Consider the following 23356-nt stretch of genomic DNA (forward strand, 5'->3'; position numbering starts at 1 on the left):
GTGAGTGGTGTTTTTATTCCAGGTAGTGATGGTAGTAAGTTAAAGGTTTTAAGTTATATGGACGATGTGGTTTTTACTTGTACATCCCAAGCAGATCTCAACAGAGTAAATTTGCATGTGAGGATTTTTTGTTGTGTGGCTGGGATGAATGTGAACTGGGGGAAGTGCCAATTATGCAGTTTTGGGAACCAAGAGAATATAGTAGTGGATGGTGTTAAGGAAAAAGAAGACATTGAAGTGCTAGGAGTGATATTTGATAAAGACCTCAAAGGAAAGAAAAGTTATGAGACTTTGGACAGTAAAATTGAGAAGAAGCTATCCTTCTGGAGGTTAAGGAACTTGTCACTTAAAGGGAAAGTTCTTATCATTAAGTCTGTAATCCTACCGCTTCTCTTGTATACGGCTATGGTGCTTCCTCCAGGGAAGTTATGGACTAGGAGAGTCACAAGGAAGCTTTTTGTGTTCTTCTGGGGGTCTAAGATGGAGAAAATGAGAAGAGAAGAAGTGATGAAGAGTATGAATTTGGGCGGATATAACTTTCCAAACATTGATCTGTTTTTAAAGGTGCACTATTTTCTTTTAATTTTTAAATTGATACAGTGCAATAATAGGGCGGCAGACATGAGTAAATACCTTGCAGGATGGTTGTTTTCCAAATGGGGCTGGTGTGAGAGGGATTTGAGGAGACCCATAGCACATGTGATACCTACCTTCTATGTGCTCCTCAGGTCTTTCAATGATCAATTTGGTTTGAGCTCTTTAGGTGAACCTGATAAAAAGAAAATAGAACAAGAAATAAGGAAAAATGAGAGATTATATGAAGTACCATTCTGCACTAATGCTCAGTCTGTGAAGATTTGGAAGTTTTTTAAAGTTATTGGACTATCAAACAGACAAAAAGACGTTAGTTGGATGTCCTTTCATGGCTGCCTCCCAACCCGATCTTTTTTAAATGGAAGAGGTTTGAGAATAAGTGACAGATGCCCAAGAGAGGGTTGTGGAGGTAGAGAAGACTTAGTGCACCTTTATTGGGACTGTTTTTATGCAAAAGAATTTTTTATGTTTTTAAAGAAGTTTTTAATCCAACTCACTGGATATAACAGTTTTTCTTTTGAGAAAGTTTTTATTGGTCAAGATCTTAGTAAAAAGGAAGATACACGTACTAATTGGATTCTTTTTTCTGTTTTTAAAGAGGTTTTATGGGACTCACGCAATTTGCTTGTTTTTAAAAATGTTGTTATTTCTCCGAGGGAATTGAAAAGATTGTTTTTAGGAAGGATTTTTACTATCTTTCTACTGGACAAAAAGAGAATTGGTGAAGAAGAAGCGGAGAAAATCTGGATGCATACACGATGGAAAAATTTATAAGAAGTACGTAAAGGAGAAAGCTGTAAGTTTTTGACCAATTTCTGTGATTGTTTTTGACATGTTTTTTTGTTTTGTTGTTTGGTCACTTTTTCTTGGCACTCGGTTCCCTTAGTTAGTTTTTTCCGTATGATGTTTTTTCAGATATTGTTTTAAGTGACGAGTCTTGGTAGGTGACCTGATGATCGTCCAAACAATAGTCTGTAACTGAGGAAAAAAAAAAAAAAAAAAAAAAAAAAAAAAAATCTGTTCTTATCAGTTTAATATCTGATACGTCCCCTATCTGGGGACCATATATTAAATGGATTTTTGAGAACGGGGGCCGATTTCGAAGCTTGCTTCCGTCGCCCTATGCATTGACCCGATATGGCAGTATCTTCGGGTACAGTGCACCACCCCCTTACAGGGTTAAAAAGAAAGATTCCTACTTTCATTGCTACCTGCTTGCTGGCTAGCCAGCTAGCCAGCCCTGTGGGCCTTGCTGCAGCCAAAAAACAAAAGGTGGTGCTGCTGCTTCTGCTGCTTCTGCTTCTGCTTGTGTCTGGCCCCTGTTGGAGCGTCCAGGCACAGGACTTCTGCTGCTGCTGACTAAATGGCCTCCTTAATTGGATCATTTGAGTAGCCAGCACACCTGTGCAGGTAGGGCATGACATGATAGGCAGCTGCCTTGATAGCGGGTGGGTGCTGAATGTTCCTAATTGACAAAATAAGATTAATGCTTATGAAGAAATATAAAATCTCATCCCTTCCCCAATATCGCGCCACACCCCTACCCCTTAATTCCCTGGTTGAACTTGATGGACATATGTCTTTTTTCGACCGTACTAACTATGTAACTATGTAACATAACATGGGGGGGGGGGGGGGGGTCTCCTGGCTGTTCACACAGGTGTGTCATTGCTGTACATTGACCATGCATTGCTTCTGTGGTATTGCAAAGGCAAAGACAAATGCTTCCAGCCATCCATTGCACTAATGGATTGGTCATCAGCTGGCTGTCTATGTCCCGCATCAATATAGACCAAAGTACAGAGGGTTAGGCTATGCTATTGTGCACCTACCTGATGCATCAGAAGGTGCGAGGCCCTTGCTAAATTCTGTGCACAGACTTTGAGATCTATGCTTTAGACTGTATCTAAACCTGCTCCAACATGGACTGACATTCTGGCCTACTTTCAGCCGATGCGACTTGTCTGTCGCTGAACAGTCGCTTTTTATGTATTCAGCACCTATGTATAATGTTGTAAAAATGCTCTAGAAGCTAAAGTCGCAGAAATGTCACACATATTTGGCCTGCAACTTTCTGTGCGACAAATTCAGACAGGAAAAATCAGTATAAATCCTTAGAAAATTATCCCCCAGTGTCTCCATCTGCTGGCGGTATTGAATAAGCATTGCTGCACTGATGGGGTATGCATTAGACGAAAAAAAAGAAGAAAAAGAAGAATAATACGCCCAGAAAAGAGGCGAAAAGGAGAAAAACGTAAAAAAACGTGAAAAAAAAGTAAGAGGAAGAGAAGGGAAAAAAAGGTGGAAATGGGTTTAAAAGTGATTTCGGCGGAGAAATATATATATATATATATATATATATATATATATATATATATACGCGCACACACACACATAGATATAAACGTATTCTCCGTTGAGATATTGCAGCCGCTGCTGTGTCCAGGCCCAGGAGCCTTAGCACTGTGCTGTGATGTCACTCAATACCACTGACATCACTAGGTGTAAACAACATCTCTCCTTTGCTGTGTATGTGACTATGGAGCTGTTTGGTGATGTCGTCTATTACGGCCTTCATAGAAGCAACAGGAGATTGTTGCATCCATCTAGAACCCTCAGAACTACAGTGCTATGATGTCACTCACTTCCACAGGCCTTGCAGAGTGTAAACAACAACAACCCAGCTTTGTTGTGTATGTAACCATAGGGATTTGTGATGTCACCTAGAACCTTCACAGCAGCGACAGCTTTATGAGGAGCATCAGCACTGCTCTGCCTGAGCAGAACCATCACCGCCATAGGTTGTCAAATAACCCGGATTTAACCCACACAGGTAAGTCCAATGGGGTGCAGGCATGTCCTCTATGCTTACAGCTTCCCGTGGGTGTTGGTTTGATACCGTTTGGGGACAGCCAAGGAGGCATCTGCAGGCAACAAAGGTAGGTGTGTGCTTGTGTGTGTGTTTCCTATGCAGATCCTAAGCCCAGTGTCACATGCAAGTAGGAGGAGTAAGAAGGGTTCCTGGCAAATCCGGGTTATGGATTGCATTTAAAAAGGCCCCGTGGGAGTGCAATGGGCCCCTGTCTTGCTGCTTAGCAATAATGGTATGGGTTTAGGTTCTGCTGTGTGTACTGGTGGTTGACTGCCCCCCAGCCCAGAGTGTGCATGGAAAATTGTCTGGCAGCCTCCCTGACAGCAAGCAGTGATAGTGCCCATGAAGGGGACCTTGTTGGGCCCGCCCCTTTCACGGTTATCGCTTCTCGGCCTTTTGGCTAAGATCAAGTGTAGTATCTGTTCTTATCAGTTTAATATCTGATACGTCCCCTATCTGGGGACCATATATTAAATGGATTTTTGAGAACGGGGGCCGATTTCGAAGCTTGCTTCCGTCGCCCTATGCATTGACCCGATATGGCAGTATCTTCGGGTACAGTGCACCACCCCCTTACAGGGTTAAAAAGAAAGATTCCTACTTTCATTGCTACCTGCTTGCTGGCTAGCCAGCTAGCCAGCCCTGTGGGCCTTGCTGCTGCTGCTGCAGCCAAAAAACAAAAGGTGGTGCTGCTGCTGCTTCTGCTGCTTCTGCTTCTGCTTGTGTCTGGCCCCTGTTGGAGCGTCCAGGCACAGGACTTCTGCTGCTGCTGACTAAATGGCCTCCTTAATTGGATCATTTGAGTAGCCAGCACACCTGTGCAGGTAGGGCATGACATGATAGGCAGCTGCCTTGATAGCGGGTGGGTGCTGAATGTTCCTAATTGACAAAATAAGATTAATGCTTATGAAGAAATATAAAATCTCATCCCTTCCCCAATATCGCCCCACACCCCTACCCCTTAATTCCCTGGTTGAACTTGATGGACATATGTCTTTTTTCGACCGTACTAACTATGTAACTATGTAACATAACATGGGGGGGGGGGGGGGGGGGGTCTCCTGGCTGTTCACACAGGTGTGTCATTGCTGTACATTGACCATGCATTGCTTCTGTGGTATTGCAAAGGCAAAGACAAATGCTTCCAGCCATCCATTGCACTAATGGATTGGTCATCAGCTGGCTGTCTATGTCCCGCATCAATATAGACCAAAGTACAGAGGGTTAGGCTATGCTATTGTGCACCTACCTGATGCATCAGAAGGTGCGAGGCCCTTGCTAAATTCTGTGCACAGACTTTGAGATCTATGCTTTAGACTGTATCTAAACCTGCTCCAACATGGACTGACATTCTGGCCTACTTTCAGCCGATGCGACTTGTCTGTCGCTGAACAGTCGCTTTTTATGTATTCAGCACCTATGTATAATGTTGTAAAAATGCTCTAGAAGCTAAAGTCGCAGAAATGTCACACATATTTGGCCTGCAACTTTCTGTGCGACAAATTCAGACAGGAAAAATCAGTATAAATCCTTAGAAAATTATCCCCCAGTGTCTCCATCTGCTGGCGGTATTGAATAAGCATTGCTGCACTGATGGGGTATGCATTAGACGAAAAAAAAGAAGAAAAAGAAGAATAATACGCCCAGAAAAGAGGCGAAAAGGAGAAAAACGTAAAAAAACGTGAAAAAAAAGTAAGAGGAAGAGAAGGGAAAAAAAGGTGGAAATGGGTTTAAAAGTGATTTCGGCGGAGAAATATATATATATATATATATATATATATATATATATATATATATATATATATACGCGCACACACACACATAGATATAAACGTATTCTCCGTTGAGATATTGCAGCCGCTGCTGTGTCCAGGCCCAGGAGCCTTAGCACTGTGCTGTGATGTCACTCAATACCACTGACATCACTAGGTGTAAACAACATCTCTCCTTTGCTGTGTATGTGACTATGGAGCTGTTTGGTGATGTCGTCTATTACGGCCTTCATAGAAGCAACAGGAGATTGTTGCATCCATCTAGAACCCTCAGAACTACAGTGCTATGATGTCACTGACTTCCACAGGCCTTGCAGAGTGTAAACAACAACAACCCAGCTTTGTTGTGTATGTAACCATAGGGATTTGTGATGTCACCTAGAACCTTCACAGCAGCGACAGCTTTATGAGGAGCATCAGCACTGCTCTGCCTGAGCAGAACCATCACCGCCATAGGTTGTCAAATAACCCGGATTTAACCCACACAGGTAAGTCCAATGGGGTGCAGGCATGTCCTCTATGCTTACAGCTTCCCGTGGGTGTTGGTTTGATACCGTTTGGGGACAGCCAAGGAGGCATCTGCAGGCAACAAAGGTAGGTGTGTGCTTGTGTGTGTGTTTCCTATGCAGATCCTAAGCCCAGTGTCACATGCAAGTAGGAGGAGTAAGAAGGGTTCCTGGCAAATCCGGGTTATGGATTGCATTTAAAAAGGCCCCGTGGGAGTGCAATGGGCCCCTGTCTTGCTGCTTAGCAATAATGGTATGGGTTTAGGTTCTGCTGTGTGTACTGGTGGTTGACTGCCCCCCAGCCCAGAGTGTGCATGGAAAATTGTCTGGCAGCCTCCCTGACAGCAAGCAGTGATAGTGCCCATGAAGGGGACCTTGTTGGGCCCGCCCCTTTCACGGTTATCGCTTCTCGGCCTTTTGGCTAAGATCAAGTGTAGTATCTGTTCTTATCAGTTTAATATCTGATACGTCCCCTATCTGGGGACCATATATTAAATGGATTTTTGAGAACGGGGGCCGATTTCGAAGCTTGCTTCCGTCGCCCTATGCATTGACCCGATATGGCAGTATCTTCGGGTACAGTGCACCACCCCCTTACAGGGTTAAAAAGAAAGATTCCTACTTTCATTGCTACCTGCTTGCTGGCTAGCCAGCTAGCCAGCCCTGTGGGCCTTGCTGCAGCCAAAAAACAAAAGGTGGTGCTGCTGCTGCTTCTGCTGCTTCTGCTTCTGCTTGTGTCTGGCCCCTGTTGGAGCGTCCAGGCACAGGACTTCTGCTGCTGCTGACTAAATGGCCTCCTTAATTGGATCATTTGAGTAGCCAGCACACCTGTGCAGGTAGGGCATGACATGATAGGCAGCTGCCTTGATAGCGGGTGGGTGCTGAATGTTCCTAATTGACAAAATAAGATTAATGCTTATGAAGAAATATAAAATCTCATCCCTTCCCCAATATCGCGCCACACCCCTACCCCTTAATTCCCTGGTTGAACTTGATGGACATATGTCTTTTTTCGACCGTACTAACTATGTAACTATGTAACATAACATGGGGGGGGGGGGTCTCCTGGCTGTTCACACAGGTGTGTCATTGCTGTACATTGACCATGCATTGCTTCTGTGGTATTGCAAAGGCAAAGACAAATGCTTCCAGCCATCCATTGCACTAATGGATTGGTCATCAGCTGGCTGTCTATGTCCCGCATCAATATAGACCAAAGTACAGAGGGTTAGGCTATGCTATTGTGCACCTACCTGATGCATCAGAAGGTGCGAGGCCCTTGCTAAATTCTGTGCACAGACTTTGAGATCTATGCTTTAGACTGTATCTAAACCTGCTCCAACATGGACTGACATTCTGGCCTACTTTCAGCCGATGCGACTTGTCTGTCGCTGAACAGTCGCTTTTTATGTATTCAGCACCTATGTATAATGTTGTAAAAATGCTCTAGAAGCTAAAGTCGCAGAAATGTCACACATATTTGGCCTGCAACTTTCTGTGCGACAAATTCAGACAGGAAAAATCAGTATAAATCCTTAGAAAATTATCCCCCAGTGTCTCCATCTGCTGGCGGTATTGAATAAGCATTGCTGCACTGATGGGGTATGCATTAGACGAAAAAAAAGAAGAAAAAGAAGAATAATACGCCCAGAAAAGAGGCGAAAAGGAGAAAAACTTAAAAAAACGTGAAAAAAAAGTAAGAGGAAGAGAAGGGAAAAAAAGGTGGAAATGGGTTTAAAAGTGATTTCGGCGGAGAAATATATATATATATATATATATATATATATATATATATATATATATACGCGCACACACACACATAGATATAAACGTATTCTCCGTTGAGATATTGCAGCCGCTGCTGTGTCCAGGCCCAGGAGCCTTAGCACTGTGCTGTGATGTCACTCAATACCACTGACATCACTAGGTGTAAACAACATCTCTCCTTTGCTGTGTATGTGACTATGGAGCTGTTTGGTGATGTCGTCTATTACGGCCTTCATAGAAGCAACAGGAGATTGTTGCATCCATCTAGAACCCTCAGAACTACAGTGCTATGATGTCACTGACTTCCACAGGCCTTGCAGAGTGTAAACAACAACAACCCAGCTTTGTTGTGTATGTAACCATAGGGATTTGTGATGTCACCTAGAACCTTCACAGCAGCGACAGCTTTATGAGGAGCATCAGCACTGCTCTGCCTGAGCAGAACCATCACCGCCATAGGTTGTCAAATAACCCGGATTTAACCCACACAGGTAAGTCCAATGGGGTGCAGGCATGTCCTCTATGCTTACAGCTTCCCGTGGGTGTTGGTTTGATACCGTTTGGGGACAGCCAAGGAGGCATCTGCAGGCAACAAAGGTAGGTGTGTGCTTGTGTGTGTGTTTCCTATGCAGATCCTAAGCCCAGTGTCACATGCAAGTAGGAGGAGTAAGAAGGGTTCCTGGCAAATCCGGGTTATGGATTGCATTTAAAAAGGCCCCGTGGGAGTGCAATGGGCCCCTGTCTTGCTGCTTAGCAATAATGGTATGGGTTTAGGTTCTGCTGTGTGTACTGGTGGTTGACTGCCCCCCAGCCCAGAGTGTGCATGGAAAATTGTCTGGCAGCCTCCCTGACAGCAAGCAGTGATAGTGCCCATGAAGGGGACCTTGTTGGGCCCGCCCCTTTCACGGTTATCGCTTCTCGGCCTTTTGGCTAAGATCAAGTGTAGTATCTGTTCTTATCAGTTTAATATCTGATACGTCCCCTATCTGGGGACCATATATTAAATGGATTTTTGAGAACGGGGGCCGATTTCGAAGCTTGCTTCCGTCGCCCTATGCATTGACCCGATATGGCAGTATCTTCGGGTACAGTGCACCACCCCCTTACAGGGTTAAAAAGAAAGATTCCTACTTTCATTGCTACCTGCTTGCTGGCTAGCCAGCTAGCCAGCCCTGTGGGCCTTGCTGCTGCTGCTGCAGCCAAAAAACAAAAGGTGGTGCTGCTGCTGCTTCTGCTGCTTCTGCTTCTGCTTGTGTCTGGCCCCTGTTGGAGCGTCCAGGCACAGGACTTCTGCTGCTGCTGACTAAATGGCCTCCTTAATTGGATCATTTGAGTAGCCAGCACACCTGTGCAGGTAGGGCATGACATGATAGGCAGCTGCCTTGATAGCGGGTGGGTGCTGAATGTTCCTAATTGACAAAATAAGATTAATGCTTATGAAGAAATATAAAATCTCATCCCTTCCCCAATATCGCGCCACACCCCTACCCCTTAATTCCCTGGTTGAACTTGATGGACATATGTCTTTTTTCGACCGTACTAACTATGTAACTATGTAACATAACATGGGGGGGGGGGGGGTCTCCTGGCTGTTCACACAGGTGTGTCATTGCTGTACATTGACCATGCATTGCTTCTGTGGTATTGCAAAGGCAAAGACAAATGCTTCCAGCCATCCATTGCACTAATGGATTGGTCATCAGCTGGCTGTCTATGTCCCGCATCAATATAGACCAAAGTACAGAGGGTTAGGCTATGCTATTGTGCACCTACCTGATGCATCAGAAGGTGCGAGGCCCTTGCTAAATTCTGTGCACAGACTTTGAGATCTATGCTTTAGACTGTATCTAAACCTGCTCCAACATGGACTGACATTCTGGCCTACTTTCAGCCGATGCGACTTGTCTGTCGCTGAACAGTCGCTTTTTATGTATTCAGCACCTATGTATAATGTTGTAAAAATGCTCTAGAAGCTAAAGTCGCAGAAATGTCACACATATTTGGCCTGCAACTTTCTGTGCGACAAATTCAGACAGGAAAAATCAGTATAAATCCTTAGAAAATTATCCCCCAGTGTCTCCATCTGCTGGCGGTATTGAATAAGCATTGCTGCACTGATGGGGTATGCATTAGACGAAAAAAAAGAAGAAAAAGAAGAATAATACGCCCAGAAAAGAGGCGAAAAGGAGAAAAACGTAAAAAAACGTGAAAAAAAAGTAAGAGGAAGAGAAGGGAAAAAAAGGTGGAAATGGGTTTAAAAGTGATTTCGGCGGAGAAATATATATATATATATATATATATATATATATATATATATATATATATATATACGCGCACACACACACATAGATATAAACGTATTCTCCGTTGAGATATTGCAGCCGCTGCTGTGTCCAGGCCCAGGAGCCTTAGCACTGTGCTGTGATGTCACTCAATACCACTGACATCACTAGGTGTAAACAACATCTCTCCTTTGCTGTGTATGTGACTATGGAGCTGTTTGGTGATGTCGTCTATTACGGCCTTCATAGAAGCAACAGGAGATTGTTGCATCCATCTAGAACCCTCAGAACTACAGTGCTATGATGTCACTCACTTCCACAGGCCTTGCAGAGTGTAAACAACAACAACCCAGCTTTGTTGTGTATGTAACCATAGGGATTTGTGATGTCACCTAGAACCTTCACAGCAGCGACAGCTTTATGAGGAGCATCAGCACTGCTCTGCCTGAGCAGAACCATCACCGCCATAGGTTGTCAAATAACCCGGATTTAACCCACACAGGTAAGTCCAATGGGGTGCAGGCATGTCCTCTATGCTTACAGCTTCCCGTGGGTGTTGGTTTGATACCGTTTGGGGACAGCCAAGGAGGCATCTGCAGGCAACAAAGGTAGGTGTGTGCTTGTGTGTGTGTTTCCTATGCAGATCCTAAGCCCAGTGTCACATGCAAGTAGGAGGAGTAAGAAGGGTTCCTGGCAAATCCGGGTTATGGATTGCATTTAAAAAGGCCCCGTGGGAGTGCAATGGGCCCCTGTCTTGCTGCTTAGCAATAATGGTATGGGTTTAGGTTCTGCTGTGTGTACTGGTGGTTGACTGCCCCCCAGCCCAGAGTGTGCATGGAAAATTGTCTGGCAGCCTCCCTGACAGCAAGCAGTGATAGTGCCCATGAAGGGGACCTTGTTGGGCCCGCCCCTTTCACGGTTATCGCTTCTCGGCCTTTTGGCTAAGATCAAGTGTAGTATCTGTTCTTATCAGTTTAATATCTGATACGTCCCCTATCTGGGGACCATATATTAAATGGATTTTTGAGAACGGGGGCCGATTTCGAAGCTTGCTTCCGTCGCCCTATGCATTGACCCGATATGGCAGTATCTTCGGGTACAGTGCACCACCCCCTTACAGGGTTAAAAAGAAAGATTCCTACTTTCATTGCTACCTGCTTGCTGGCTAGCCAGCTAGCCAGCCCTGTGGGCCTTGCTGCTGCTGCAGCCAAAAAACAAAAGGTGGTGCTGCTGCTGCTTCTGCTGCTTCTGCTTCTGCTTGTGTCTGGCCCCTGTTGGAGCGTCCAGGCACAGGACTTCTGCTGCTGCTGACTAAATGGCCTCCTTAATTGGATCATTTGAGTAGCCAGCACACCTGTGCAGGTAGGGCATGACATGATAGGCAGCTGCCTTGATAGCGGGTGGGTGCTGAATGTTCCTAATTGACAAAATAAGATTAATGCTTATGAAGAAATATAAAATCTCATCCCTTCCCCAATATCGCGCCACACCCCTACCCCTTAATTCCCTGGTTGAACTTGATGGACATATGTCTTTTTTCGACCGTACTAACTATGTAACTATGTAACATAACATGGGGGGGGGGGGGGGGGGTCTCCTGGCTGTTCACACAGGTGTGTCATTGCTGTACATTGACCATGCATTGCTTCTGTGGTATTGCAAAGGCAAAGACAAATGCTTCCAGCCATCCATTGCACTAATGGATTGGTCATCAGCTGGCTGTCTATGTCCCGCATCAATATAGACCAAAGTACAGAGGGTTAGGCTATGCTATTGTGCACCTACCTGATGCATCAGAAGGTGCGAGGCCCTTGCTAAATTCTGTGCACAGACTTTGAGATCTATGCTTTAGACTGTATCTAAACCTGCTCCAACATGGACTGACATTCTGGCCTACTTTCAGCCGATGCGACTTGTCTGTCGCTGAACAGTCGCTTTTTATGTATTCAGCACCTATGTATAATGTTGTAAAAATGCTCTAGAAGCTAAAGTCGCAGAAATGTCACACATATTTGGCCTGCAACTTTCTGTGCGACAAATTCAGACAGGAAAAATCAGTATAAATCCTTAGAAAATTATCCCCCAGTGTCTCCATCTGCTGGCGGTATTGAATAAGCATTGCTGCACTGATGGGGTATGCATTAGACGAAAAAAAAGAAGAAAAAGAAGAATAATACGCCCAGAAAAGAGGCGAAAAGGAGAAAAACGTAAAAAAACGTGAAAAAAAAGTAAGAGGAAGAGAAGGGAAAAAAAGGTGGAAATGGGTTTAAAAGTGATTTCGGCGGAGAAATATATATATATATATATATATATATATATATATATATATATATATATATATATATACGCGCACACACACACATAGATATAAACGTATTCTCCGTTGAGATATTGCAGCCGCTGCTGTGTCCAGGCCCAGGAGCCTTAGCACTGTGCTGTGATGTCACTCAATACCACTGACATCACTAGGTGTAAACAACATCTCTCCTTTGCTGTGTATGTGACTATGGAGCTGTTTGGTGATGTCGTCTATTACGGCCTTCATAGAAGCAACAGGAGATTGTTGCATCCATCTAGAACCCTCAGAACTACAGTGCTATGATGTCACTCACTTCCACAGGCCTTGCAGAGTGTAAACAACAACAACCCAGCTTTGTTGTGTATGTAACCATAGGGATTTGTGATGTCACCTAGAACCTTCACAGCAGCGACAGCTTTATGAGGAGCATCAGCACTGCTCTGCCTGAGCAGAACCATCACCGCCATAGGTTGTCAAATAACCCGGATTTAACCCACACAGGTAAGTCCAATGGGGTGCAGGCATGTCCTCTATGCTTACAGCTTCCCGTGGGTGTTGGTTTGATACCGTTTGGGGACAGCCAAGGAGGCATCTGCAGGCAACAAAGGTAGGTGTGTGCTTGTGTGTGTGTTTCCTATGCAGATCCTAAGCCCAGTGTCACATGCAAGTAGGAGGAGTAAGAAGGGTTCCTGGCAAATCCGGGTTATGGATTGCATTTAAAAAGGCCCCGTGGGAGTGCAATGGGCCCCTGTCTTGCTGCTTAGCAATAATGGTATGGGTTTAGGTTCTGCTGTGTGTACTGGTGGTTGACTGCCCCCCAGCCCAGAGTGTGCATGGAAAATTGTCTGGCAGCCTCCCTGACAGCAAGCAGTGATAGTGCCCATGAAGGGGACCTTGTTGGTTCCGCCCCTTTCACGGTTATCGCTTCTCGGCCTTTTGGCTAAGATCAAGTGTAGTATCTGTTCTTATCAGTTTAATATCTGATACGTCCCCTATCTGGGGACCATATATTAAATGGATTTTTGAGAACGGGGGCCGATTTCGAAGCTTGCTTCCGTCGCCCTATGCATTGACCCGATATGGCAGTATCTTCGGGTACAGTGCACCACCCCCTTACAGGGTTAAAAAGAAAGATTCCTACTTTCATTGCTACCTGCTTGCTGGCTAGCCAGCTAGCCAGCCCTGTGGGCCTTGCTGCTGCTGCTGCAGCCAAAAAACAAAAGGTGGTGCTGCTGCTGCTTCTGCTGCTTCTGCTTCTGCTTGTGTCTGGCCCCTGTTGGAGCGTCCAGGCACAGGACTTCTGCTGCTGCTGACTAAATGGCCTCCTTAATTGGATCATTTGAGTCAGCACACCTGTGCAGGTAGGGCATGACATGATAGGCAGCTGCCTTGATAGCGGGTGGGTGCTGAATGTCCCTAATTGACAAAATAAGATTAATGCTTATGAAGAAATATAAAATCTCATCCCTTCCCCAATATCGCCCCACACCCCTACCCCTTAATTCCCTGGTTGAACTTGATGGACATATGTCTTTTTTCGACCGTACTAACTATGTAACTATGTAACATAACATGGGGGGGGGGGGGGTCTCCTGGCTGTTCACACAGGTGTGTCATTGCTGTACATTGACCATGCATTGCTTCTGTGGTATTGCAAAGGCAAAGACAAATGCTTCCAGCCATCCATTGCACTAATGGATTGGTCATCAGCTGGCTGTCTATGTCCCGCATCAATATAGACCAAAGTACAGAGGGTTAGGCTATGCTATTGTGCACCTACCTGATGCATCAGAAGGTGCGAGGCCCTTGCTAAATTCTGTGCACAGACTTTGAGATCTATGCTTTAGACTGTATCTAAACCTGCTCCAACATGGACTGACATTCTGGCCTACTTTCAGCCGATGCGACTTGTCTGTCGCTGAACAGTCGCTTTTTATGTATTCAGCACCTATGTATAATGTTGTAAAAATGCTCTAGAAGCTAAAGTCGCAGAAATGTCACACATATTTGGCCTGCAACTTTCTGTGCGACAAATTCAGACAGGAAAAATCAGTATAAATCCTTAGAAAATTATCCCCCAGTGTCTCCATCTGCTGGCGGTATTGAATAAGCATTGCTGCACTGATGGGGTATGCATTAGACGAAAAAAAAGAAGAAAAAGAAGAATAATACGCCCAGAAAAGAGGCGAAAAGGAGAAAAACGTAAAAAAACGTGAAAAAAAAGTAAGAGGAAGAGAAGGGAAAAAAAGGTGGAAATGGGTTTAAAAGTGATTTCGGCGGAGAAATATATATATATATATATATATATATATATATATATATATATATATATATATACGCGCACACACACACATAGATATAAACGTATTCTCCGTTGAGATATTGCAGCCGCTGCTGTGTCCAGGCCCAGGAGCCTTAGCACTGTGCTGTGATGTCACTCAATACCACTGACATCACTAGGTGTAAACAACATCTCTCCTTTGCTGTGTATGTGACTATGGAGCTGTTTGGTGATGTCGTCTATTACGGCCTTCATAGAAGCAACAGGAGATTGTTGCATCCATCTAGAACCCTCAGAACTACAGTGCTATGATGTCACTCACTTCCACAGGCCTTGCAGAGTGTAAACAACAACAACCCAGCTTTGTTGTGTATGTAACCATAGGGATTTGTGATGTCACCTAGAACCTTCACAGCAGCGACAGCTTTATGAGGAGCATCAGCACTGCTCTGCCTGAGCAGAACCATCACCGCCATAGGTTGTCAAATAACCCGGATTTAACCCACACAGGTAAGTCCAATGGGGTGCAGGCATGTCCTCTATGCTTACAGCTTCCCGTGGGTGTTGGTTTGATACCGTTTGGGGACAGCCAAGGAGGCATCTGCAGGCAACAAAGGTAGGTGTGTGCTTGTGTGTGTGTTTCCTATGCAGATCCTAAGCCCAGTGTCACATGCAAGTAGGAGGAGTAAGAAGGGTTCCTGGCAAATCCGGGTTATGGATTGCATTTAAAAAGGCCCCGTGGGAGTGCAATGGGCCCCTGTCTTGCTGCTTAGCAATAATGGTATGGGTTTAGGTTCTGCTGTGTGTACTGGTGGTTGACTGCCCCCCAGCCCAGAGTGTGCATGGAAAATTGTCTGGCAGCCTCCCTGACAGCAAGCAGTGATAGTGCCCATGAAGGGGACCTTGTTGGGCCCGCCCCTTTCACGGTTATCGCTTCTCGGCCTTTTGGCTAAGATCAAGTGTAGTATCTGTTCTTATCAGTTTAATATCTGATACGTCCCCTATCTGGGGACCATATATTAAATGGATTTTTGAGAACGGGGGCCGATTTCGAAGCTTGCTTCCGTCGCCCTATGCATTGACCCGATATGGCAGTATCTTCGGGTACAGTGCACCACCCCCTTACAGGGTTAAAAAGAAAGATTCCTACTTTCATTGCTACCTGCTTGCTGGCTAGCCAGCTAGCCAGCCCTGTGGGCCTTGCTGCTGCTGCAGCCAAAAAACAAAAGGTGGTGCTGCTGCTGCTTCTGCTGCTTCTGCTTCTGCTTGTGTCTGGCCCCTGTTGGAGCGTCCAGGCACAGGACTTCTGCTGCTGCTGACTAAATGGCCTCCTTAATTGGATCATTTGAGTAGCCAGCACACCTGTGCAGGTAGGGCATGACATGATAGGCAGCTGCCTTGATAGCGGGTGGGTGCTGAATGTTCCTAATTGACAAAATAAGATTAATGCTTATGAAGAAATATAAAATCTCATCCCTTCCCCAATATCGCGCCACACCCCTACCCCTTAATTCCCTGGTTGAACTTGATGGACATATGTCTTTTTTCGACCGTACTAACTATGTAACTATGTAACATAACATGGGGGGGGGGGGGGGTCTCCTGGCTGTTCACACAGGTGTGTCATTGCTGTACATTGACCATGCATTGTGCTTCTGTGGTATTGCAAAGGCAAAGACAAATGCTTCCAGCCATCCATTGCACTAATGGATTGGTCATCAGCTGGCTGTCTATGTCCCGCATCAATATAGACCAAAGTACAGAGGGTTAGGCTATGCTATTGTGCACCTACCTGATGCATCAGAAGGTGCGAGGCCCTTGCTAAATTCTGTGCACAGACTTTGAGATCTATGCTTTAGACTGTATCTAAACCTGCTCCAACATGGACTGACATTCTGGCCTACTTTCAGCCGATGCGACTTGTCTGTCGCTGAACAGTCGCTTTTTATGTATTCAGCACCTATGTATAATGTTGTAAAAATGCTCTAGAAGCTAAAGTCGCAGAAATGTCACACATATTTGGCCTGCAACTTTCTGTGCGACAAATTCAGACAGGAAAAATCAGTATAAATCCTTAGAAAATTATCCCCCAGTGTCTCCATCTGCTGGCGGTATTGAATAAGCATTGCTGCACTGATGGGGTATGCATTAGACGAAAAAAAAGAAGAAAAAGAAGAATAATACGCCCAGAAAAGAGGCGAAAAGGAGAAAAACGTAAAAAAACGTGAAAAAAAAGTAAGAGGAAGAGAAGGGAAAAAAAGGTGGAAATGGGTTTAAAAGTGATTTCGGCGGAGAAATATATATATATATATATATATATATATACGCGCACACACACACATAGATATAAACGTATTCTCCGTTGAGATATTGCAGCCGCTGCTGTGTCCAGGCCCAGGAGCCTTAGCACTGTGCTGTGATGTCACTCAATACCACTGACATCACTAGGTGTAAACAACATCTCTCCTTTGCTGTGTATGTGACTATGGAGCTGTTTGGTGATGTCGTCTATTACGGCCTTCATAGAAGCAACAGGAGATTGTTGCATCCATCTAGAACCCTCAGAACTACAGTGCTATGATGTCACTCACTTCCACAGGCCTTGCAGAGTGTAAACAACAACAACCCAGCTTTGTTGTGTATGTAACCATAGGGATTTGTGATGTCACCTAGAACCTTCACAGCAGCGACAGCTTTATGAGGAGCATCAGCACTGCTCTGCCTGAGCAGAACCATCACCGCCATAGGTTGTCAAATAACCCGGATTTAACCCACACAGGTAAGTCCAATGGGGTGCAGGCATGTCCTCTATGCTTACAGCTTCCCGTGGGTGTTGGTTTGATACCGTTTGGGGACAGCCAAGGAGGCATCTGCAGGCAACAAAGGTAGGTGTGTGCTTGTGTGTGTGTTTCCTATGCAGATCCTAAGCCCAGTGTCACATGCAAGTAGGAGGAGTAAGAAGGGTTCCTGGCAAATCCGGGTTATGGATTGCATTTAAAAAGGCCCCGTGGGAGTGCAATGGGCCCCTGTCTTGCTGCTTAGCAATAATGGTATGGGTTTAGGTTCTGCTGTGTGTACTGGTGGTTGACTGCCCCCCAGCCCAGAGTGTGCATGGAAAATTGTCTGGCAGCCTCCCTGACAGCAAGCAGTGATAGTGCCCATGAAGGGGACCTTGTTGGGCCCGCCCCTTTCACGGTTATCGCTTCTCGGCCTTTTGGCTAAGATCAAGTGTAGTATCTGTTCTTATCAGTTTAATATCTGATACGTCCCCTATCTGGGGACCATATATTAAATGGATTTTTGAGAACGGGGGCCGATTTCGAAGCTTGCTTCCGTCGCCCTATGCATTGACCCGATATGGCAGTATCTTCGGGTACAGTGCACCACCCCCTTACAGGGTTAAAAAGAAAGATTCCTACTTTCATTGCTACCTGCTTGCTGGCTAGCCAGCTAGCCAGCCCTGTGGGCCTTGCTGCTGCTGCAGCCAAAAAACAAAAGGTGGTGCTGCTGCTGCTTCTGCTGCTTCTGCTTCTGCTTGTGTCTGGCCCCTGTTGGAGCGTCCAGGCACAGGACTTCTGCTGCTGCTGACTAAATGGCCTCCTTAATTGGATCATTTGAGTAGCCAGCACACCTGTGCAGGTAGGGCATGACATGATAGGCAGCTGCCTTGATAGCGGGTGGGTGCTGAATGTTCCTAATTGACAAAATAAGATTAATGCTTATGAAGAAATATAAAATCTCATCCCTTCCCCAATATCGCGCCACACCCCTACCCCTTAATTCCCTGGTTGAACTTGATGGACATATGTCTTTTTTCGACCGTACTAACTATGTAACTATGTAACATAACATGGGGGGGGGGGGGGGGGGTCTCCTGGCTGTTCACACAGGTGTGTCATTGCTGTACATTGACCATGCATTGCTTCTGTGGTATTGCAAAGGCAAAGACAAATGCTTCCAGCCATCCATTGCACTAATGGATTGGTCATCAGCTGGCTGTCTATGTCCCGCATCAATATAGACCAAAGTACAGAGGGTTAGGCTATGCTATTGTGCACCTACCTGATGCATCAGAAGGTGCGAGGCCCTTGCTAAATTCTGTGCACAGACTTTGAGATCTATGCTTTAGACTGTATCTAAACCTGCTCCAACATGGACTGACATTCTGGCCTACTTTCAGCCGATGCGACTTGTCTGTCGCTGAACAGTCGCTTTTTATGTATTCAGCACCTATGTATAATGTTGTAAAAATGCTCTAGAAGCTAAAGTCGCAGAAATGTCACACATATTTGGCCTGCAACTTTCTGTGCGACAAATTCAGACAGGAAAAATCAGTATAAATCCTTAGAAAATTATCCCCCAGTGTCTCCATCTGCTGGCGGTATTGAATAAGCATTGCTGCACTGATGGGGTATGCATTAGACGAAAAAAAAGAAGAAAAAGAAGAATAATACGCCCAGAAAAGAGGCGAAAAGGAGAAAAACGTAAAAAAACGTGAAAAAAAAGTAAGAGGAAGAGAAGGGAAAAAAAGGTGGAAATGGGTTTAAAAGTGATTTCGGCGGAGAAATATATATATATATATATATATATATATATATATATACGCGCACACACACACATAGATATAAACGTATTCTCCGTTGAGATATTGCAGCCGCTGCTGTGTCCAGGCCCAGGAGCCTTAGCACTGTGCTGTGATGTCACTCAATACCACTGACATCACTAGTTGTAAACAACATCTCTCCTTTGCTGTGTATGTGACTATGGAGCTGTTTGGTGATGTCGTCTATTACGGCCTTCATAGAAGCAACAGGAGATTGTTGCATCCATCTAGAACCCTCAGAACTACAGTGCTATGATGTCACTCACTTCCACAGGCCTTGCAGAGTGTAAACAACAACAACCCAGCTTTGTTGTGTATGTAACCATAGGGATTTGTGATGTCACCTAGAACCTTCACAGCAGCGACAGCTTTATGAGGAGCATCAGCACTGCTCTGCCTGAGCAGAACCATCACCGCCATAGGTTGTCAAATAACCCGGATTTAACCCACACAGGTAAGTCCAATGGGGTGCAGGCATGTCCTCTATGCTTACAGCTTCCCGTGGGTGTTGGTTTGATACCGTTTGGGGACAGCCAAGGAGGCATCTGCAGGCAACAAAGGTAGGTGTGTGCTTGTGTGTGTGTTTCCTATGCAGATCCTAAGCCCAGTGTCACATGCAAGTAGGAGGAGTAAGAAGGGTTCCTGGCAAATCCGGGTTATGGATTGCATTTAAAAAGGCCCCGTGGGAGTGCAATGGGCCCCTGTCTTGCTGCTTAGCAATAATGGTATGGGTTTAGGTTCTGCTGTGTGTACTGGTGGTTGACTGCCCCCCAGCCCAGAGTGTGCATGGAAAATTGTCTGGCAGCCTCCCTGACAGCAAGCAGTGATAGTGCCCATGAAGGGGACCTTGTTGGTTCCGCCCCTTTCACGGTTATCGCTTCTCGGCCTTTTGGCTAAGATCAAGTGTAGTATCTGTTCTTATCAGTTTAATATCTGATACGTCCCCTATCTGGGGACCATATATTAAATGGATTTTTGAGAACGGGGGCCGATTTCGAAGCTTGCTTCCGTCGCCCTATGCATTGACCCGATATGGCAGTATCTTCGGGTACAGTGCACCACCCCCTTACAGGGTTAAAAAGAAAGATTCCTACTTTCATTGCTACCTGCTTGCTGGCTAGCCAGCTAGCCAGCCCTGTGGGCCTTGCTGCTGCTGCTGCAGCCAAAAAACAAAAGGTGGTGCTGCTGCTGCTTCTGCTGCTTCTGCTTCTGCTTGTGTCTGGCCCCTGTTGGAGCGTCCAGGCACAGGACTTCTGCTGCTGCTGACTAAATGGCCTCCTTAATTGGATCATTTGAGTAGCCAGCACACCTGTGCAGGTAGGGCATGACATGATAGGCAGCTGCCTTGATAGCGGGTGGGTGCTGAATGTTCCTAATTGACAAAATAAGATTAATGCTTATGAAGAAATATAAAATCTCATCCCTTCCCCAATATCGCGCCACACCCCTACCCCTTAATTCCCTGGTTGAACTTGATGGACATATGTCTTTTTTCGACCGTACTAACTATGTAACTATGTAACATAACATGGGGGGGGGGGGGTCTCCTGGCTGTTCACACAGGTGTGTCATTGCTGTACATTGACCATGCATTGCTTCTGTGGTATTGCAAAGGCAAAGACAAATGCTTCCAGCCATCCATTGCACTAATGGATTGGTCATCAGCTGGCTGTCTATGTCCCGCATCAATATAGACCAAAGTACAGAGGGTTAGGCTATGCTATTGTGCACCTACCTGATGCATCAGAAGGTGCGAGGCCCTTGCTAAATTCTGTGCACAGACTTTGAGATCTATGCTTTAGACTGTATCTAAACCTGCTCCAACATGGACTGACATTCTGGCCTACTTTCAGCCGATGCGACTTGTCTGTCGCTGAACAGTCGCTTTTTATGTATTCAGCACCTATGTATAATGTTGTAAAAATGCTCTAGAAGCTAAAGTCGCAGAAATGTCACACATATTTGGCCTGCAACTTTCTGTGCGACAAATTCAGACAGGAAAAATCAGTATAAATCCTTAGAAAATTATCCCCCAGTGTCTCCATCTGCTGGCGGTATTGAATAAGCATTGCTGCACTGATGGGGTATGCATTAGACGAAAAAAAAGAAGAAAAAGAAGAATAATACGCCCAGAAAAGAGGCGAAAAGGAGAAAAACGTAAAAAAACGTGAAAAAAAGTAAGAGGAAGAGAAGGGAAAAAAAGGTGGAAATGGGTTTAAAAGTGATTTCGGCGGAGAAATATATATATATATATATATATATATATATATATATATATATATATACGCGCACACACACACATAGATATAAACGTATTCTCCGTTGAGATATTGCAGCCGCTGCTGTGTCCAGGCCCAGGAGCCTTAGCACTGTGCTGTGATGTCACTCAATACCACTGACATCACTAGGTGTAAACAACATCTCTCCTTTGCTGTGTATGTGACTATGGAGCTGTTTGGTGATGTCGTCTATTACGGCCTTCATAGAAGCAACAGGAGATTGTTGCATCCATCTAGAACCCTCAGAACTACAGTGCTATGATGTCACTCACTTCCACAGGCCTTGCAGAGTGTAAACAACAACAACCCAGCTTTGTTGTGTATGTAACCATAGGGATTTGTGATGTCACCTAGAACCTTCACAGCAGCGACAGCTTTATGAGGAGCATCAGCACTGCTCTGCCTGAGCAGAACCATCACCGCCATAGGTTGTCAAATAACCCGGATTTAACCCACACAGGTAAGTCCAATGGGGTGCAGGCATGTCCTCTATGCTTACAGCTTCCCGTGGGTGTTGGTTTGATACCGTTTGGGGACAGCCAAGGAGGCATCTGCAGGCAACAAAGGTAGGTGTGTGCTTGTGTGTGTGTTTCCTATGCAGATCCTAAGCCCAGTGTCACATGCAAGTAGGAGGAGTAAGAAGGGTTCCTGGCAAATCCGGGTTATGGATTGCATTTAAAAAGGCCCCGTGGGAGTGCAATGGGCCCCTGTCTTGCTGCTTAGCAATAATGGTATGGGTTTAGGTTCTGCTGTGTGTACTGGTGGTTGACTGCCCCCCAGCCCAGAGTGTGCATGGAAAATTGTCTGGCAGCCTCCCTGACAGCAAGCAGTGATAGTGCCCATGAAGGGGACCTTGTTGGGCCCGCCCCTTTCACGGTTATCGCTTCTCGGCCTTTTGGCTAAGATCAAGTGTAGTATCTGTTCTTATCAGTTTAATATCTGATACGTCCCCTATCTGGGGACCATATATTAAATGGATTTTTGAGAACGGGGGCCGATTTCGAAGCTTGCTTCCGTCGCCCTATGCATTGACCCGATATGGCAGTATCTTCGGGTACAGTGCACCACCCCCTTACAGGGTTAAAAAGAAAGATTCCTACTTTCATTGCTACCTGCTTGCTGGCTAGCCAGCTAGCCAGCCCTGTGGGCCTTGCTGCTGCTGCAGCCAAAAAACAAAAGGTGGTGCTGCTGCTGCTTCTGCTGCTTCTGCTTCTGCTTGTGTCTGGCCCCTGTTGGAGCGTCCAGGCACAGGACTTCTGCTGCTGCTGACTAAATGGCCTCCTTAATTGGATCATTTGAGTAGCCAGCACACCTGTGCAGGTAGGGCATGACATGATAGGCAGCTGCCTTGATAGCGGGTGGGTGCTGAATGTTCCTAATTGACAAAATAAGATTAATGCTTATGAAGAAATATAAAATCTCATCCCTTCCCCAATATCGCGCCACACCCCTACCCCTTAATTCCCTGGTTGAACTTGATGGACATATGTCTTTTTTCGACCGTACTAACTATGTAACTATGTAACATAACATGGGGGGGGGGGGGGGGGTCTCCTGGCTGTTCACACAGGTGTGTCATTGCTGTACATTGACCATGCATTGCTTCTGTGGTATTGCAAAGGCAAAGACAAATGCTTCCAGCCATCCATTGCACTAATGGATTGGTCATCAGCTGGCTGTCTATGTCCCGCATCAATATAGACCAAAGTACAGAGGGTTAGGCTATGCTATTGTGCACCTACCTGATGCATCAGAAGGTGCGAGGCCCTTGCTAAATTCTGTGCACAGACTTTGAGATCTATGCTTTAGACTGTATCTAAACCTGCTCCAACATGGACTGACATTCTGGCCTACTTTCAGCCGATGCGACTTGTCTGTCGCTGAACAGTCGCTTTTTATGTATTCAGCACCTATGTATAATGTTGTAAAAATGCTCTAGAAGCTAAAGTCGCAGAAATGTCACACATATTTGGCCTGCAACTTTCTGTGCGACAAATTCAGACAGGAAAAATCAGTATAAATCCTTAGAAAATTATCCCCCAGTGTCTCCATCTGCTGGCGGTATTGAATAAGCATTGCTGCACTGATGGGGTATGCATTA

The 23356-nt window shown here is 45.4% G+C and overlaps 9 non-coding genes and 1 pseudogene across 9 annotated transcripts; all 10 read left to right on the forward strand.

The window, feature by feature from the left end:
- Positions 1-1561: 1561 nt before the first annotated feature.
- LOC130344056 (U2 spliceosomal RNA) lies at positions 1562-1763 on the forward strand (annotated as a pseudogene).
- Positions 1764-3846: 2083 nt separating this feature from the next.
- On the forward strand, positions 3847-4037 carry LOC130344074 (U2 spliceosomal RNA). Its single transcript, XR_008883173.1, has one exon. It is a non-coding gene; the product is annotated as a U2 spliceosomal RNA (small nuclear RNA).
- A 2108-nt stretch (positions 4038-6145) lies between these two features.
- LOC130344075 (U2 spliceosomal RNA) lies at positions 6146-6336 on the forward strand. The gene has a single exon (XR_008883174.1). It is a non-coding gene; the product is annotated as a U2 spliceosomal RNA (small nuclear RNA).
- A 2085-nt stretch (positions 6337-8421) lies between these two features.
- LOC130344076 (U2 spliceosomal RNA) lies at positions 8422-8612 on the forward strand. Its single transcript, XR_008883175.1, has one exon. It is a non-coding gene; the product is annotated as a U2 spliceosomal RNA (small nuclear RNA).
- A 2102-nt stretch (positions 8613-10714) lies between these two features.
- On the forward strand, positions 10715-10905 carry LOC130344077 (U2 spliceosomal RNA). The gene has a single exon (XR_008883177.1). It is a non-coding gene; the product is annotated as a U2 spliceosomal RNA (small nuclear RNA).
- A 2107-nt stretch (positions 10906-13012) lies between these two features.
- On the forward strand, positions 13013-13203 carry LOC130344078 (U2 spliceosomal RNA). The gene has a single exon (XR_008883178.1). It is a non-coding gene; the product is annotated as a U2 spliceosomal RNA (small nuclear RNA).
- Positions 13204-15302: 2099 nt separating this feature from the next.
- On the forward strand, positions 15303-15493 carry LOC130344079 (U2 spliceosomal RNA). The gene has a single exon (XR_008883179.1). It is a non-coding gene; the product is annotated as a U2 spliceosomal RNA (small nuclear RNA).
- A 2078-nt stretch (positions 15494-17571) lies between these two features.
- LOC130344081 (U2 spliceosomal RNA) lies at positions 17572-17762 on the forward strand. The gene has a single exon (XR_008883181.1). It is a non-coding gene; the product is annotated as a U2 spliceosomal RNA (small nuclear RNA).
- A 2087-nt stretch (positions 17763-19849) lies between these two features.
- Positions 19850-20040, forward strand: LOC130344083 (U2 spliceosomal RNA). Its single transcript, XR_008883182.1, has one exon. It is a non-coding gene; the product is annotated as a U2 spliceosomal RNA (small nuclear RNA).
- Positions 20041-22134: 2094 nt separating this feature from the next.
- LOC130344084 (U2 spliceosomal RNA) lies at positions 22135-22325 on the forward strand. Its single transcript, XR_008883183.1, has one exon. It is a non-coding gene; the product is annotated as a U2 spliceosomal RNA (small nuclear RNA).
- Positions 22326-23356: the final 1031 nt, after the last annotated feature.

Source organism: Hyla sarda, unplaced genomic scaffold (assembly GCF_029499605.1).
Source record: "Hyla sarda isolate aHylSar1 unplaced genomic scaffold, aHylSar1.hap1 scaffold_704, whole genome shotgun sequence".
NCBI lineage: Eukaryota > Metazoa > Chordata > Amphibia > Anura > Hylidae > Hyla > Hyla sarda.